This window comes from Aegilops tauschii, chromosome 7 (genome assembly GCF_002575655.3).
Source record: "Aegilops tauschii subsp. strangulata cultivar AL8/78 chromosome 7, Aet v6.0, whole genome shotgun sequence".
Classification (NCBI taxonomy): Eukaryota; Viridiplantae; Streptophyta; class Magnoliopsida; order Poales; family Poaceae; genus Aegilops; species Aegilops tauschii.
In genome coordinates, this window is record NC_053041.3 from 18508835 (window position 1) to 18524015 (window position 15181).

At 40.3% G+C, this 15181-nt stretch overlaps 1 pseudogene; it reads right to left on the reverse strand.

The window, feature by feature from the left end:
• Window positions 1-31: 31 nt before the first annotated feature.
• LOC141027683 (disease resistance protein RPM1-like) lies at window positions 32-4056 on the reverse strand (annotated as a pseudogene).
• Between the last annotated feature and the right edge of the window lie 11125 nt (window positions 4057-15181).

Here is a 15181-nt window from a genome sequence, read left to right on the forward strand (position 1 = left end):
GCAGAAGGTTAGCCGATGCGCACCTCTAGTACTTCCATTGGACTAAACCTGCCTCTAGTTGGCTCCTTGTTATTATACAACCTTCGGCAGAAAATCAGGTAACGCGCCACCATAGGTCGCATTAATTTCATCATGAGTTTGATCATGCCATGCTCCAGCTTGTCCCGGATTTGTGAAATTCTAATTTCCTATAAGCGTGGTAACAAAAGGGTTCTTCAAATCGTAGAAAACAAGAGGAGCCCAATTGGTAATGGATGTGGAGAGTCTAAGACACGAAACTGATATGATAAAGAACTGCTTCTGTTTTGAGACGTCGTGGTTTAGTTTTCGAAAACAAAGTGCGATGTTTTTACTTTGTACAGTATCAGAATAAATAAAAAGCTGAAAGCAAAATTAAAGCAGAAATAGATAGGCAGAAATTCTACCTGTAGGTACCAGCGAAGGCGTCGACCAACCATCAAGCATCATCGTTGTCGGAATTGCAGGACCAGAAATCATCTTCCACCAAAGCAGAGCCTTTGACGCAGAGCCTTATGTCAGGATCTTGCCTGCTGCTACACCACAGATTAAAACACATCATCAGTTCAGTTCATACTTACCTGCTACTGCTAGTGAACAAAAGAGAAAATAGCCACTGAGTACTGACCTGTCGCTCCCAGTCGTCACGGCCACCAACTGCGACGAGGAGGTCTCCCCTGCTGCTGCATGCTCGGCATGGAGAGATGATGATTCCTCCCCCTCCGTTGCTTCAGCCACATGTACTACAATAGTGGATCCTTGGACAATGTCACCCAGGTCGTGATAGCTCTGCTCGTCATGCAGTCGCAGCACGGGGTGGTTGGGGTGTGCCTCCAATTCACGTTGCAACATACCAAGCCTGGCCACTTTACCACGAGTATTAAGCCAAATCTCATTGAGACTTGAAAGGTGCTCGACACCATTAATCCCTGATTCTATCCGGCAGGCACTCACTTCTATCTTTCCCAGCTGGGGTGAGGTGCCCTCCTCGAATATCAACTCTCTCACTTGCTTCAGTATCCAAATATGAAGTTTCTTGAGATTTGGGAATGCTCCCGTTTTGAACGCTAACTTCTCCCAATATAAGAGCCCATTCCAAGACTAAGCTGCCTGAGGTTGGGAAGTGACCCTATTATTTCCATGATTTTACCTTCTTTCTTTATTACAGTCCTGGATAAGCGAAGCTTGACCAAATGTATCAGACTGCCAACCCAGCCAGGAATCTCTCCAAGGCATCCATCCAACTTCAGACTCCTCAATAGGGGAGGAGGAGAGGAAACAACATGCAGCCACTCTAGTGTTACGCCTGAGCCAATAAGAAAATTATTCACTGTAAGAGAGCGGAGGCAAGTGAGCTTCTGAATGGCATCACACAATACATTGCATTTTTGCTTGGTGGCCCCTTCTGTTGCCACCCTCAGTTTTCTCAGCTGCACAAGCTCACCTAGCTCTTTAATTGCTTTGCCACAGGTCCGCCTAATGTCCACAACCTCTAGTATTTGCAGCTCTTTCAGGTTGCCCATTCCTTTTGGCAACCTCACACCATCTGACTCTGACCAACGGCTAGACCATGCCATGTGTAGCTCAGCAACTACCTCAGCACGCTCACTAGGATCAACCAAAGGTGTGAACTGCATGGGCAGACAAGATACAGCCAGCAAGCATTTCTTTGGGTTATCCAAGTCAAACCTTTCAAAGGAACCATTTCTGGCACAACGGAGACTCTGCAGAGTCTTGAGTTTACTAATCTCAGTTGGTAGTTCTGTAATATAACCGGCTCTTATGTTCAAAGTATGCAAGCCTTGTAATTTTCCTATGGATCTGGGAAGTTTATAGATATGTGAATCTCCCAAGGAATCAGAAAAATTCACATACTTCAAATGGCGCAATAATCCTATGCTGCTGATATCCTTTTGTGCTAGTGGAAACTGTGCATTCTCTAGATCCAACGTTCGGAGCATTCTCATGTCGGGTGAACAGACAGAAGGTGATGGCCCCAATGATCTGTCACCAAACACAGTTACTGACCGAACGTGGCTCCAATCCATATTTATCTTTTGGCACATGATACCATGGTATGCTACATGGCGGAAGGTCTTATTTACAACACTAGTCAAATTATTCCCTGCCACGTACACAAAATTCTCATCTCTCGATATTGCTATCATGACATCGCGAACGATATCATGGACTCGGCAGCTCTTCACAACCCCTTCTATGTTCACTCCTGATGGCTGAATGATGCTTCGGTTGATTAGATCATTAAAGTAACTATTCCCAACCTCCTCAACACTTAGCCCATCTCTGGCGGTAATAAACCCCTCGGCTATCCATCTTTCTACCAGACGCGTCCTTTGGATTTCAAAATCCTCAGGAAATATGGCTAAATACAGAAAACATGACTTAAGATGAGAAGGTAAGTGGTTGTAACTCAGAAAAACCATCCTCCTCATTGCTTCAAGACTTCGGTTGCTCTCTAGCTCTAAGGGGATCTGCTTGTAAATACTTTGCCATTCACTAACCTCTCTAGTGGCAAGCATGCCTCCTATTGTAAGAATAGCTAGTGGTAATAGTCCTGACTTTTTCACTATCTTGGTAACTATTTCCCTCATTTTCACATCATTTTCCATGTCCTTCTCACTTCTCCTAGTCTTCCTTAGTAGCAAATATATGGCATCATTTGTTTCTAGGGGTTGATGGTGGTAGATAAGTGGTAGGGAAGATTCCAATGAGCACTTCTCAGCTAAACCAACATCTCGTGTTGTTACAATTATCCGGCTACCTTTATTGTTATTACTCGGAAAAGCAATATTCTTTATCCAGTTCCAATCATCTATGTTTCACAAATCATCAAGTACAACAAAGTACCTCTTTTCAAGCAGCTCTTTCCTCAGATAGTTGGCGAGGTCCTCTTCTCGCACTACATTACCTTCAAGTTGCTTCTTCAGTGCTTCATTGCCAAAAAATTCTTTGATCATAACCTTGAGAACCTCCATCCTGACAAACGATTGCGAGACAATGACCCAAGCACAACAAGAAAAGTTCTCCATACTTTCATAAACCTTCCTTGTAAGAGTAGTCTTACCCAAACCGCCCATGCCGACGACGCATACTACCTGAGCAGGACCATTTTTGGCATGGACATCTATAAGCTTTATCAACTCTTGTTTGGGCTTGGAAAACCCCACAAGTCCTGCTTCATCTATGTTGCTAGCTGAATGGTTGCGAATATCTTCCATGCAAGAATCCCTCTCATCATTTGTTCTGGTAATTTGGTTCTTCTCAATCAAGTTGTAGCGTGTGTTCCTGTTGCTGACTTCTTCAACTCTTGATTTGAGATCGCGGATTTGCACCGCGATTCGATGTTGGTCTTTGAGCTTCATAAGCTTCTGCGACAAGCTTTGACTTGCCACATGCACCATGAATTCACCAAGGCAATCTTCAATATTGTATGATAGCTCCCTTACTTGCTCTGCCCACACCTTGAGTAACAAGTCTTTCTTCTTCATATCTTCAGCGGCCACCAGGAAAGCCTGCATCGTTGCTAGCTCGTCTTTGATGAACCTATCAACAATGGAAAAGTAACTTCATTACGACATGCTTGGTGTCATTCTTGCGGCCTGTGATATGCAACAAAATAGAAGAAATATGCACCTCCATGAAGAGATTTCAAGCCTACCATGAATACCTGGTGCCATTCTATATACAAGAGTTGAGTAAAACATTTTGGTTGTTTCAAAAATTATATGTCTGACTAATGTTCATCTAATAAGATGTTCTTAACCGACAAAAGGATGTAAGAGGCAGTGGGAAGTGCATGAGAAAAACAAAAGAAGTGCATGTGCACATACCAGATATCCTTGCGCACACCCATCAGGAGGCTCATCTCGTCCGCGGCGGCAGAGGCGGCCTTGCTAATGGCGCCGCCCAGCATGGACCTCGCCATGCTCAGCACGGTCTCCGCCATTATCTCCGGCCGGCCGATATGATCCTCTCACAAACAACTCTTTGGTGGGGTGTTGAGGAGTAGGAGTAAGAAGTGAACTCGGTGTAGCAAAGCAATGCAAGCTGCAGTGCTGCTTTTATAGCGCGCGAACGGGGATTATTGTTCTTCTCTCCCTACGGCTAACGGTATTTTAGTAAGAAGTAGTAGATGAGAACGTGCATGCACATGGCATCGTGCATGCCATGGGGGCTAATTTGGAGCCTACGTATTGGATCTACCGAGCATAATCCACTTGGTACTAGCAGCAAGCGTGCCTGCTTCCTCGCAAGTCGCAAAAGCCAGCAGCAGTAAAAGTGTTTTTGTGTTTTTGTTTCGTTATCTTCTTGAAGGCATTGCTCGGATTTTCTTAAACTTTATCTTCATGGTGAAAACTCAGTGTCTGACTTTTGGTGATTCAATCTGGTGATGGCGGCGCTTGAGCCTCGTTCCATTCATGGACACGTTACTGATGACGAACGTTCCTCGTTGTCCTTGTGATGTCAAGATATGGTTAGTGCAGATGATCGTTGTCGTAGTTCTTTAATCATTGTTTCGATTGCTTTGAAGTTCTTTTTTCGTTTTCTTATTCCTCCGCTTAGGCACAATTTCAGTCTTGTATGACTTTGCTTTTTGTCATCTTGATTCTTTGTGTGCATGTGTTGGTGTTGCTTGTGTGCATTCTAGTCATGCAAATATCGTGTGTGTCTTCATTGTGTTTGCGTCTCCATGAGGCTTCACTCTAAATAAAATCCACTCTTTGTTGATAAAATGGCAGTTTTTTTCTCAATCCATCATGGCCAGGATTTCTTTTTGCGGATTAGAAACCTGTGAACGATGGGTCTTTTTGGGGAAGAACTTTCAATATATTCATCATCTATTATGACAGTACAAGGAATCAGAAGTAACAAAAAACTACATCCACGTCCGTAGACCACCTAGCGACGACTACAAGCACATGAGCGGGCCGAACATGCGTCGCTATCATCGCCCTTCCCTCATTGGAGCCGGGCAAAACTTACTGTAGAAGACAGTTAGAAAGTCATCGTGCTAAAGCCCCATATGACCAACGCATAAGACGTCGTCGATGAAAATAAACGATGAGTCTATTTGATAGTCGTGGATGTTTAGATTTGTCGCATTGCAGGGGTGTTTGGTTTATATTTAGTGTTTTTCCATCGCAATGTTGATAATCACATTTTTTATTTGACATTTCAGTTGCCGATGTGTCGGCTAAAATTAGTTACAAAAATAAGGTGTGAAAGAGAGAAAGCATTGCTGAAATTTTTTCGAACTATTCATCTTCAATCATGGCATGCAGTACAACGAGCATAAAAAATAACAAAAAATGCATCTAGATCTGTAGAGCACTTAGCGACGACTACAAGCACTAAAGCCAGCCAAATGCACGCCGCTGTGATCACCTCTCCCTCAACGGAGCTAGGCAAAACTTGTTGTAGCAGACAATCAGAAAGTCGTCGTGCTAAGACCCTATAGGACCAGCGCACCGGAACATCAACAGCCGCCGATGAAGAGTAAGCATAGATTGGAATGATCCAGTCTGAAAACACGCAAACATAGAAGAACTATGACCAGATCCGAGAAAATCCATCAAAGATAGATCCGCCAGAGACACACCTCCACACGCCCAACGATGATGCTAGACGCAGCACCAGGACGGGGTCTAGGCGGGGAGAACCTTATTCAATCTACACTTTAGTCATCATAGCAGGAAGTTAGCAACCGTTTAATCATATGTTAAATATGTTAATAGGATTTGCTTTGGGTAACATACGCTTTAGTCACCAACATTATATTACCTCCGTTTCAAAATTCTTCTCTTAGATTTATCTACATATGAATGTATGTAACACTAAAACATGACTAGATACATCCGTATCTAGACAAATATAAGACAAGAATTTTGTGAGTAGTATATACCATACTAAAAATGAAATATTCCTTCGTGTGGCATCCTTTTCAAAGTGTATATATGTTAGTACTGCATTCTCACCCACTATGTAGAGCAAAACAAAATGACACCGCGGCAATAGCGGATCTGGTCATTTGCAAGCCCGATGGTTCATGTGCCGGTGTGTGCTGTCTGGCAACATAGAGGTGTAGGAAGCTATGGCTGCATACGCGTGCTACAGTTGAGTAATTAAGTACTCCCTCTGTAAACTAATATAAGAAGGTTTAGATCACTAAATAGTGATCTAAAAGCTCTTATATTAGTTTACGGAGAGAGTAATTATAAACAACTTAATTTCCAATGTGTACGGTTCGGTCTGTCTCTTGCTTTTTGTGTTTTTTGCTTTTGCCTTTTCTGTTGTCTGGTTATTAGTTAATCTGTAGCTCTTGTGGTTCTCCATAAGATGCATGTGGGCAAGCAGAGCAGGAGTAGTTGAAACACACTATTGATCAAGTGGCTGCACCGACCGCGTGAGAAGATGCTGCGACGGGAACAAAATGACGAGAGAAAGAGGCACAACGGGTCTTAATTGCATGCCATCGATCCGACCTACTCCCTCCGTTCGGAATTACTTGTCGTAGAAATGGATGTATCTAGAATGGCAGAAATGGATGTATCTAAAACGTCTAGATACATCCATTTCTGCGACAAGTAATTCCGAACGGAGGGAGTAAATGACGTGAGAAGATGCTCCCCACTATGAATAAAAAGCAAAATTGCATGCCATCGATACGACCTAAGACGCACGTCCAGGTACAGCTAGTGTTAAGGTAACGGCACACTTTTTAGCACGCTGGACGGTGGTAATTTGAAAAAAAAATACTACTCCAGTTAATGGTTTTTTTTAATTAAACGTTCATGCGGACCTACTGTCTAAAATTACTCCCCAGTGTGTACTGTCCATGATCATGGGTTCAAGTGAGCTGTATGTTCATGCGGATCTACTGTCTAAATTAGAGCTTCCAGTTAATGCAAGCGACCGAGCCCAGGTTTCGTTGATTCAGTAGACTACAAGAGCCATCACGACCTGTAGAGACGACTAATAGGGCTAAACAGAAGTGTAGAGAAGAGAATAAACGAATCTACGAAAAACCGTGGGAGTGACTTTTCAAAGGGTATCCTCTCTCTAATTAGTGATTTCATTGGATCCTATTTAACTCTGGTGAGAGATACTCCCTCCATCCCATAATATAAGATCATTGTGCAAGCTAACATAGTTTGCAAAACAATCTTATATTGTACGAATCTTATAATTTTCTTTCGTTTTGTGTCTTTTAATCTTTTTCATCTAGTTTTTGCTTTTCCTTTTTTTCCTTTTTATGTCATTTTATAAATATAGTTCTTGCATACACATGAATATTATTTGAATATGTGATGGCATTTTTTTCTTGCCGTCCAAAGTGTTAACGTGTATTGTACCTGTGTATGTATGTGTACTTGTAGTCCTAGTTTATAGGATCATGGAGCATGCCCATGCGTGCGTGCCACTTCCATCGGGCTCCTTGTAACCGCTCCTCTGTGTGTATCTTGTACTCGGTGTGGGTGAATGAATGTATAGAGACAATTGATCATTCTACTCAAAGCTCGTGCATGCACGCTTGGTATAGCGCTGAAATGTAGGATCAGTCAGGCGCTATTTTATCGTGTGTATAGCAGCGCTCTTGAAGACTTTTACGGAATCTATTCTGTCGAAGCACATGTCATACTGTAAAAACGTGTAAAAATGACTTCTGCGGGACAAGTGTTTACAGAATCTGTTAGAGATGCTCTTAGACGAGATAGAAGGAGAGTACATAGGTTGGTCATTTGCACGCATAAAATTGTGATCAGCTAGCACACAAAATCTGCCCAACACTTAATTAGCCTAAATTCTGTTTATTAAGTCATCATATTAGCAATTTCCGTCTACACAACGTGCAATGCAAATATGCGTGAATGCCTTTCTTAATTATCCCAACATAGGAGGCATCTTTTTTACTAGCGCTGTTTAATTGCCCACCATATTTCTCAAGCATGCATTAGGAATTTCTTATGCAAGTGTAGGGAGGAATATGTGTTTAATTGCCCACCATATTTCTCAAACATTCATTAGGAATCCCAAAAACGTCGCGTCAATTAATTATCCCACATACGTAGTACTGATTCGTCCTTGCCCCGTTTAAATATTTATCCTTCATGTTTTCTTCTTTTTTCGAGAATACTTCCTTCGTTCAATACATCCTTTCTGGGCACCCAACATAGGAGGCATCTATTTTAGTAGCGCTGTTTAATTGCCCACCATATTTCTCAAGCATGCATTAGGAATTTCTTATGCAAGTGTATGGAGGAATATGTGTTTAATTGCCCACCATATTTCTCAAACATTCATTAGGAATCCCAAAAACGTCGCGTCAATTAATTATCCCACATACGTAGTACTGATTTGTCCATGCCCCGTTTAAATATTTATCCTTCATGTTTTCTTCTTTTTTCGAGAATCCTTCCTTCGTTCAATACATCCTTTCTGGGCACCCAACATAGGAGGCATCTTTTTTAGTAGCGCTGTTTAATTGCCCACCATATTTCTCAAGCATGCATTAGGAATTTCTTATGCAAGTGTAGGTAGGAATATGTGTTTAATTGCCCACCATATTTCTCAAACATTCATTAGGAATCCCAAAAACGTCGCGCCAATTAATTATCCCACATACGTAGTACTGATTCGTCCTTGCCCCGTTTAAATATTTATCCTTCATGTTTTCTTCTTTTTTCGAGAATCCTTCCTTCGTTCAATACATCCTTTCTGGGCACCCAACATAGGAGGCATCTATTTTAGTAGCGTTGTTTAATTGCCCACCATATTTCTCAAGCATGCATTAGGAATTTCTTATGCAAGTGTATGGAGGAATATGTGTTTAATTGCCCACCATATTTCTCAAACATTCATTAGGAATCCCAAAAACGTCGCGTCAATTAATTATCCCACATACGTAATACAGATTCGTCCTTGCCCCGTTTAAATATTTATCCTTCATGTTTTCTTCTTTTTTCGAGAATCCTTCCTTCGTTCAATACATCCTTTCTGGGCACCCAACATAGGAGGCATCTTTTTTAGTAGCGCTGTTTAATTGCCCACCATATTTCTCAAGCATGCATTAGGAATTTCTTATGCAAGTGTAGGGACGAATATGTGTTTAATTGCCCACCATATTTCTCAAACATTCATTAGGAATCCAAAAAACGTCGCGTCAATTAATTATCCCACATACGTAGTACTGATTCGTCCTTGCCCCGTTTAAATATTTACCCTTCATGTTTTCTTCTTTTTTGAGAATCCTTCCTTCGTTCAATACATCTTTTCTGGGCACCCAACATAGGAGGCATCTCTTTTAGTAGCGCTGTTTAATTGCCCACCATATTTCTCAAGCATGCATTAGGAATTTCTTATGCAAGTGTAGGGAGGAATATGTGTTTAATTGCCCACCATATTTCTCAAACATTCATTAGGAATCCCAAAAACGTCGCGTCAATTAATTATCCCACATACGTAGTACTGATTCGTCCTTGCCCCGTTTAAATATTTATCCTTCATGTTTTCTTCTTTTTTCGAGAATCCTTCCTTCGTTCAATACATCCTTTCTGGGCACCCAACATAGGAGGCATCTTTTTTAGTAGCGCTGTTTAATTGCCCACCATATTTCTCAAGCATGCATTAGGAATTTCTTATGCAAGTGTATGGAGGAATATGTGTTTAATTGCCCACCATATTTCTCAAACATTCATTACGAATCCCAAAAACGTCGCGTCAATTAATTATTCCACATACGTAGTACTGATTCGTCCTGGCCCTGTTTAAATATTTATCCTTCATGTTTTCTTCTTTTTTCGAGAATCCTTCCTTCGTTCAATACATCCTTTCTGGGCACCCAACATAGGAGGCATCTTTTTTAGTAGCGCTGTTTAATTGCCCACCATATTTCTCAAGCATGCATTAGGAATTTCTTATGCAAGTGTAGGTAGGAATATGTGTTTAATTGCCCACCATATTTCTCAAACATTCATTAGGAATCCCAAAAACGTCGCGCCAATTAATTATCCCACATACGTAGTACTGATTCGTCCTTGCCCCGTTTAAATATTTATCCTTCATGTTTTCTTCTTTTTTCGAGAATCCTTCCTTCGTTCAATACATCCTTTCTGGGCACCCAACATAGGAGGCATCTATTTTAGTAGCGCTGTTTAATTGCCCACCATATTTCTCAAGCATGCATTAGGAATTTCTTATGCAAGTGTATGGAGGAATATGTGTTTAATTGCCCACCATATTTCTCAAACATTCATTAGGAATCCCAAAAACGTCGCGTCAATTAATTATCCCACATACGTAATACAGATTCGTCCTTGCCCCGTTTAAATATTTATCCTTCATGTTTTCTTCTTTTTTCGAGAATCCTTCCTTCGTTCAATACATCCTTTCTGGGCACCCAACATAGGAGGCATCTTTTTTAGTAGCGCTGTTTAATTGCCCACCATATTTCTCAAGCATGCATTAGGAATTTCTTATGCAAGTGTAGAGACGAATATGTGTTTAATTGCCCACCATATTTCTCAAACATTCATTAGGAATCCCAAAAACGTCGCGTCAATTAATTATCCCACATACATAGTACTGATTCGTCCTTGCCCCGTTTAAATATTTATCCTTCATGTTTTCTTCTTTTTTCGAGAATCCTTCCTTCGTTCAATACATCCTTTCTGGGCACCCAACATAGGAGGCATCTTTTTTAGTAGCGCTGTTTAATTGCCCACCATATTTCTCAAGCATGCATTAGGAATTTCTTATGCAAGTGTATGGAGGAATATGTGTTTAATTGCCCACCATATTTCTCAAACATTCATTAGGAATCCCAAAAACGTCGCGTCAATTAATTATTCCACATACGTAGTACTGATTCGTCCTGGCCCTGTTTAAATATTTATCCTTCATGTTTTCTTCTTTTTTCGAGAATCCTTCCTTCGTTCAATACATCCTTTCTGGGCACCCAACATAGGAGGCATCTATTTTAGTAGCGCTGTTTAATTGCCCACCATATTTCTCAAGCATGCATTAGGAATTTCTTATGCAAGTGTAGGTAGGAATATGTGTTTAATTGCCCACCATATTTCTCAAACATTCATTAGGAATCCCAAAAACGTCGCGCCAATTAATTATCCCACATACGTAGTACTGATTCGTCCTTGCCCCGTTTAAATATTTATCCTTCATGTTTTCTTCTTTTTTCGAGAATCCTTCCTTCGTTCAATACATCCTTTCTAGGCACCCAACATAGGAGGCATCTATTTTAGTAGCGCTGTTTAATTGCCCACCATATTTCTCAAGCATGCATTAGGAATTTCTTATGCAAGTGTATGGAGGAATATGTGTTTAATTGCCCACCATATTTCTCAAACATTCATTAGGAATCCCAAAAACGTCGCGTCAATTAATTATCCCACATACGTAATACAGATTCGTCCTTGCCCCGTTTAAATATTTATCCTTCATGTTTTCTTCTTTTTTCGAGAATCCTTCCTTCGTTCAATACATCCTTTCTGGGCACCCAACATAGGAGGCATCTTTTTTAGTAGCGCTGTTTAATTGCCCACCATATTTCTCAAGCATGCATTAGGAATTTCTTATGCAAGTGTAGGGACGAATATGTGTTTAATTGCCCACCATATTTCTCAAACATTCATTAGGAATCCAAAAAACGTCGCGTCAATTAATTATCCCACATACGTAGTACTGATTCGTCCTTGCCCCGTTTAAATATTTACCCTTCATGTTTTCTTCTTTTTTGAGAATCCTTCCTTCGTTCAATACATCTTTTCTGGGCACCCAACATAGGAGGCATCTCTTTTAGTAGCGCTGTTTAATTGCCCACCATATTTCTCAAGCATGCATTAGGAATTTCTTATGCAAGTGTAGGGAGGAATATGTGTTTAATTGCCCACCATATTTCTCAAACATTCATTAGGAATCCCAAAAACGTCGCGTCAATTAATTATCCCACATACGTAGTACTGATTCGTCCTTGCCCCGTTTAAATATTTATCCTTCATGTTTTCTTCTTTTTTCGAGAATCCTTCCTTCGTTCAATACATCCTTTCTGGGCACCCAACATAGGAGGCATCTTTTTTAGTAGCGCTGTTTAATTGCCCACCATATTTCTCAAGCATGCATTAGGAATTTCTTATGCAAGTGTAGAGACGAATATGTGTTTAATTGCCCACCATATTTCTCAAACATTCATTAGGAATCCCAAAAACGTCGCGTCAATTAATTATCCCACATACGTAGTACTGATTTGTCCATGCCCCGTTTAAATATTTATCCTTCATGTTTTCTTCTTTTTTCGAGAATCCTTCCTTCGTTCAATACATCCTTTCTGGGCACCCAACATAGGAGGCATCTTTTTTAGTAGCGCTGTTTAATTGCCCACCATATTTCTCAAGCATGCATTAGGAATTTCTTATGCAAGTGTAGGTAGGAATATGTGTTTAATTGCCCACCATATTTCTCAAACATTCATTAGGAATCCCAAAAACGTCGCGCCAATTAATTATCCCACATACGTAGTACTGATTCGTCCTTGCCCCGTTTAAATATTTATCCTTCATGTTTTCTTCTTTTTTCGAGAATCCTTCCTTCGTTCAATACATCCTTTCTGGGCACCCAACATAGGAGGCATCTATTTTAGTAGCGCTGTTTAATTGCCCACCATATTTCTCAAGCATGCATTAGGAATTTCTTATGCAAGTGTATGGAGGAATATGTGTTTAATTGCCCACCATATTTCTCAAACATTCATTAGGAATCCCAAAAACGTCGCGTCAATTAATTATCCCACATACGTAATACAGATTCGTCCTTGCCCCGTTTAAATATTTATCCTTCATGTTTTCTTCTTTTTTCGAGAATCCTTCCTTCGTTCAATACATCCTTTCTGGGCACCCAACATAGGAGGCATCTTTTTTAGTAGCGCTGTTTAATTGCCCACCATATTTCTCAAGCATGCATTAGGAATTTCTTATGCAAGTGTAGAGACGAATATGTGTTTAATTGCCCACCATATTTCTCAAACATTCATTAGGAATCCCAAAAACGTCGCGTCAATTAATTATCCCACATACATAGTACTGATTCGTCCTTGCCCCGTTTAAATATTTATCCTTCATGTTTTCTTCTTTTTTCGAGAATCCTTCCTTCGTTCAATACATCCTTTCTGGGCACCCACTCGTCATCCTCCGATCACCAATTTCCAAGCGAACTTATTTAGGTGATTGATGACAGGTAACTTGAACTCGTTTATAAATTGGTGGTTGTGCATGTAAAAAGGCGAGGTGGTACTATTTAACAATAAGACCAACCATAGCCACTCAACATGGATTGACAAAGTTGGTTTTCATCAAACGTACCGGCTATAAGATTGTGAATTCAATTCCTCTTGCAGTCGCGTATTTTTTTTCTTCCTCGCATTGCATTGGAGTTGGGCCAAGCTGGCCAACGAACAGCCTGCAGGTCTGAGTACCAGTATGACGTTGTGCTTTTTTGACGGTGGTATATAGATTAGTACCACCTCGAATATGTAAATAAAAAATATAATATGGACAAGGTGGACGGACGAAATTACGGTGGTAAGAAGCAATGGCCCCTTTATTAGTAGGGTATATATAGACTTCAATAAATTTGTGCAGATCCAAAACTGAATAGTACGCGTTTTTCACACGCAGAATCTTATTTGACGCTCAACTCATTTGATTTGTCAACGTTTCATACAGAGTGTGCGCTCAAATTATTTTGTTCTCTTCTGGTTCAAGGATGTGTTTCTCCGGGTTTTCTACCTTTTTCCCTTGTTCTCTTCAGTTTTTATTTTACAATTTTTCTTTCGTTTTGTGTCTTTTAATCTTTTTCATCTAGTTTTTGCTTTTGCTTTTCCTTCTTTTTCCTTTTTATGTCATTTTACAAATATAGTTCTTGCATACACATGAATATTATTTGAATATGTGATGGCATTTTTTCTAATACACGACAATCATTTTTAAATGAATATTGTTTTTCAATACATGAGGCACGATGGCCATTTTTTAAAATAAATGATGAGCATTCTATAGTATACCATGGAAATTTGTCAAATGCATTTAAAAGACTGCAATATTTGTTTTAGTATTTAAGCTTATATTGACAATACTGATTTAAACATGTTTGATTTAAAAAAATATTACATCCATGTCATATTATTGTAAAAATGTTCATGAATTGACAACATATTTTTGTTAAAATGTTAACGAATTTTATTTTAAAGGATTTTAAAATATTTTAACGAATTAAAAAATATATATTCACAAACTTTAAAAATGACCATGAACTAGAAAAATGTCCGTGCATTTGAAAAATATCTGTATATTTAGAAGAAAAAAAACAGGTCAGAATCCGCCTCCTCACCGACGAGCAGACGCAATCAACGACAACGATGAAATAGGACATGCGTCCATGGCCTGGGAAAGCTGCTGGCGCATGATGTCTGCCCGCTTACCCGCTCTTAGGGTCTTACCCTGTCTCTCCTGGCGCATGATGGCTGCAGTTGCCCTGCCTTACAACCCAACACAGTCTAAGCTAGTGATTGGTCTTGCTCATGTAGCCGTTCATGGTATAGCTGCCGTGCAACTGGAAATTCACACTTTTTCATGCAGTGATAAAGTGGAGGATATCGAAATCATGGCACTATATAATAACAAACAATAATAGAAGTAAGAAAATTATACAAGTAGCTACCTAAATTATATAAGTAATATTTTTTTTCTTTTTTGAAAAAGATAAGAACAAGAGGCTCACCACAGTGGTGCCGGCGACGAGATCGGCGCGGGCGATCGACGGCGTTGAGGATGTGGACGGGACGGGACGGCACCCTACACATGTGCAAACTAAGATGTTAGTTTGAGCTCAAATTGTGCATCTAAATCAAATAAACTCCCATATACACTCCTCCACTAAAACCCACAAACCACACTACTTTCAGAGCATTTGAAATGAGCTAAACTACCAGTGAGAGATGAAAGGATGAAGTTGCTAACCTTTTAGAACACTTGGATAGTTGATGCACCGCCAAATCTAGACAAATATTGGGGAAAATAAGAGTTTGGAGGTCCAGCTTGGAGGAAGAACAGAGGAGAAAGCTTAAGTGTGGCTC